This window comes from Aplysia californica, unplaced genomic scaffold, assembly GCF_000002075.1.
Source record: "Aplysia californica isolate F4 #8 unplaced genomic scaffold, AplCal3.0 scaffold00088, whole genome shotgun sequence".
NCBI classification, from domain to species: domain Eukaryota; kingdom Metazoa; phylum Mollusca; class Gastropoda; order Aplysiida; family Aplysiidae; genus Aplysia; species Aplysia californica.
Window position 1 is genome coordinate 833,751 of NW_004797358.1, and position 4,388 is coordinate 838,138.

Here is a 4,388-nt window from a genome sequence, read left to right on the forward strand (position 1 = left end):
CATGAGAAGCAACCACTTCTTAGCCCTGCCCCCTGCACATCACCCAAAGACCCACTTTTCAGACACACGCATGCAAAGTCTTGACGTGCACTCACTATGTAAAAATATAAAACTTGTGTGCTGCCAATTGATACCTTTCCAATGACGCTGTCCCACGCAGATGAAGTCTAGAATAAGATACTGTACACTGTACTAGACTCACAATCACATACACATTGAACAAATTTAGCCCACAATTTCCGATCCGATTCAAAGGTTCTGCTCTTCTTTGTTCTTCTCTGCTCTCAGATCACTGCTCTTAGAGAACTGTGTCAAATGATAATTTTAGAAATTGAGTCTAGCTGGGGTAAAGGTGGAAAGGGGGAAACGGCAAAGAAAGGGGAAAGGGAAAAGGGGCACGGTAGGAGGAGGGTGTATTATTTTAGGCCCAGACCCTGACAGCTGAACGGGGCGCTTCACTGTCCTCGTTAAAATTCCCTCTCTAACATTACTGGGCGGAACGAAGGATCGCCGGTCCAGGGTCCTGGCCAAGTAAGGGAACTCCGTGAAATAGGTGACCAAGAGAACACAAAACAGAAACATGGGTTGTAATGTAAAACGCAATAGAAATAATTATGCTAACAATTGATGTACAAGCAGCAATAAGGGACAGGTTCAATGATGAATGTAACTGATGAAATTATATTAAATAATATGGATTAGTAATGCAGACGTGTCCTTCATTGTAAGTAACAGAGAGGCCAATTGGCAATTAGAAGCCGTCTTTTTAGCTCTCTGGACAAAAACTGAATTCGCCTGGAGGCTGACGTCACTGCCGCGCGGGCGCTATTCGTCTCGCGCCCCGAGGCCTCGCGCAGATAAGTTTCAGATTGTGATGGGCGATCATACGAGCCGGCGTGATAGACAAAAGATGAAGGAACAAGTCCTTGTAGTGCGACAACACACCAAAGAATCACTATTGTTTCTCAGAGCGCCTGCAAATCGGCCGAGTGTTGTTGTTTTTTTAACGTTGATTAGATATTAATGTGGATTTACTTAAAACTAAATTACAATTATCGTCAGAAATCTATCTTTTCTACTGTACCGTCGACAAAATCTGACCGGCGCCGCCGGTCTTGCCCAGTGAATGAACCGCGCCTGCTCCTTACTCTTTATAGCGCTGCTGTTATAGTTATACTTAGATTAAAAATACGTTGAAGAACCAGCAGGCAACTACATCTGAGATTTAGCAGGGGAACGGAAAAAGAAGAAAAAAACCCCACAGCATATATTTGACAAGTCAAGAAGTGATGGCTTTTGTGTGCGAAAGGTAAGAAGGAGAGTGCTTTAACTTTAAATTTTCTTTTGTGAAACTGAACAGTTCCGACTTGTTATTTAAAATTGGAACAAGCGAGGCTAAAGGGGCAGGTTTACCTACTTATTTATCTTTCTGTCCACACATCCTTATATTTTATATCTATCTATCTATCTATCTATCTATCTATCTATCTATCTATCTATCTATCTATCTGTTTGTTATCACATAACCATATAAATGGATGATCAATTGTTATTACACACACAAGTACATATAAACATAAATAATATATCCATGCACATATTTGTGTGTGTGTGTGTGTGTGTGTGTGTGTGTGTGTGTGTGTGTGTGTGTGTGTGTGTGTGAGTGTATTTAATTTTTAGATGTATATAAGGTTGTGTCTAAATGTGTTGTGGGTGTGGGTGTGTGTGTGCGTGTGTGTGTATGTGTGTGTGCGTGCGTGCGTGTGCGTGAGTGCGTGTGTGTGAGATAGATAGGTAGATAGATAGATAGATAGATAGATAGATAGATAGATAGATAGATAGATAGATAGGTAGATAGATAGACCGATAGACAGATAGACAGATAGACAGCTAGACAGATGGAGAGAGGGGGTAGGGAGGGGGAATTGGGATAAATGAGAAAGAATGTCAGGGACGGGCGAAAAGAAAAAGACAAGAGAGAAAGGAGTGGTAATAGGCTACTGAGGACAGTTAAGTGAAATTTGGAAGGAACAGGAATTCGCTCATAGTCCGCGGCGCTAATAATGGCAAATGTCAGAGCAAAATGTCAATATCTCGGCGCGGTGCCTGGTGAATCTGGTAGCTATAACATCCAGTACGGGGAGGGGGGGATACTGACGCCAGTCGACCAACGATATAGTGGTAATGATGACTCAGTGGAGGGAAATAGTGTCGGAGAGGAACGGACGCGCTTACGGTTTAACTAGGGAAGTGTAATGCTCTGATGAGCACAAACCAGCCATTTCAAAAACGGTGCTTATTCCTGGAAAAAAAAAGTCAGATTCCACTCCGCTTTTTAGTGGGAGGGGGTGGGAGGGGGAGAGAGAGAGAGAGAGAGAGAGAGAGAGAGAGAGAGAGAGAGAGAGAGAGACCAGGTATGGAAACGCCATGAAAGAGCTAGAAATAATATTGTGTAAAAAGACCGGATCGCCTTTTAAACAGGAATGCGTTACATTCATAATTCAGAGAACAGTGGGAGGCTGCTCTTGTGGGTTACTGTTTGAGTCGCTCTAATCATAAGAGTGAAACTTAGGCCCCCTTTAGACGTGCAGTTCATTCATCGACAAACTGACAGTTTAATCAGCAAACGCTAGATCTGGGTCATCGCTGAGCTGAAAGTTTGTCGACGAGAGAAGTTCCGTTTAGACGTACATTTTTAAAATCCTTAAAGTGTCAGTCCTTGACGAAACATCAAACACGCCAACAAAAACATTAACTTGGTAATCAGGTATTAAATTGTGTTCCCCGCGTGATTTTGACTAATTTTGGGTCGCTGATCACGGAAATCTGATCTTTTTTTAAAATTTAGTGAACTGTACGTGTAAATGGGGCCTTAGAGAACCTATCTACGCTTGATAAACTATCCAAATGAAGCTCAGTGAGACTTATTTTCTGCTAACGATACATACATGCACACCTATGCGTTGTAAAAATGTGTTCCACGAAGACTTAATCTCATCAAGGATCGTCTTTGAAACAAAATCTGTTCTGTCTCGATAGTTTATATTCGTTTGAAAATCTTACGACTAACATATATAACCGCGTATGTTAAAAAAGAATGTCTCATTTTTTAAATTATTTTTTTTTTTTAGCCACATTTCTGGCATTGAGGATTCAGAATCATCGAAAGCCGTATCTATATTTATTGATTAAGTCCAGATATCAAGTGTCAAGTAATTCCAAGACAGTGGTGTCAGGTATTCAGGCTGATATCGAAAGCGGATTATTGCTGTTTTTCACTTTAGAAGTTTGGATAGTTCCAACGCCGACCCACGTGGTCCATGTGAGACCATCGTTAGCGCTGTTATTTCAATGGTCCCCTGAAAAAAAATCCGTGCGTTGAAATGTATTTTTAAAAAAGAATGTCTTCTTTTTAACAGCATTTGAGATCGTTTTGGTGAATTTCAAAGACGTAATTTATTGTTTACCAAGTTCCAAACTGAATCTCTACTATTTCAAAATAAATAATCAAGTAAAAAAAGAGCAAGTACAGTTTTGTGTTATTTTCAATGGGGGAAACTAATGGAGGTCGACGGGATTAATATGTAAGAGCTGACCAACTTAAGCAGAAAAGAAGTCCTTTCAATACATAATCGATTTTCCAATAGTTGGTTAAATGCAGAAGTTAAGAAAAACAATTTCATTTAAACTCAAAGCCGCGTGGGTGGAAGGCATCTTTTTTTAAGGACCAGCACGTGCGCAAGTACTCACTCACCTGGGCTCTGCAGGGTGTTCAAGCGTGAGTGGGAGTTGTGTATCACCCAAGAGTCTCCCAGTCCTTCAAGTTATTAGCCCGACCCTTAAGTCACTGCTGCAAATACAGCAGAGGAAGGCGAACGTCCTGATTTTGATGAGCTTATTTATTGCAACATTACGTCGGCCGCCATGGCGTAGGAGCGGAGGCGGCTGACATGCCAGTGTAGAGGCACTACCACTCTTCTGTCACAGGAGGAAACTTCGCGCGAGCACTTCCGAAATTCCCCCGGCGCTGCGGCCCTCCGATTGGTCGCTCCAACTTCGCAGCCACGTCGTTGGTTGGCAGACGCGGAATCGGAGATGACTTTGTATTTTCGGTCTCTCTTCAGTGAAGAGCGGGTGCTAATAGTAATAGCCTGCATTATGTCTAGCACGAATCGACCCACGATTTCGGAAGCAATACCGCTACTATAATATCATCCACGGCGTTCTTGACCGCTTTTGTTCTTCCTTCTCCACGGACGCAATGAGAAGTCGCTGGAAGACCGGTCCTTTGAGTCGAACGACTAGACTTATTTGAAAGCTGCTCAGTCAGAAACAGGCAGTGCTAGAAGGAACGGATGTCATTGTTGAGAGCAGAATAATATGCTCCC

At 42.3% G+C, this 4,388-nt stretch overlaps 1 protein-coding gene across 1 annotated transcript in view; it reads right to left on the reverse strand.

The window, feature by feature from the left end:
• LOC101846868 (UPF0764 protein C16orf89 homolog) overlaps positions 1-3,988 on the reverse strand; it is a 43,758-nt gene extending 39,770 nt beyond the window's left edge. Inside the window, exon 1 of the mRNA XM_005094708.3 lies at positions 3,755-3,988. The gene's annotated coding sequence lies outside the window, so the exon portion shown is untranslated. The remainder of the gene's footprint in view (positions 1-3,754) is intronic.
• Between the last annotated feature and the right edge of the window lie 400 nt (positions 3,989-4,388).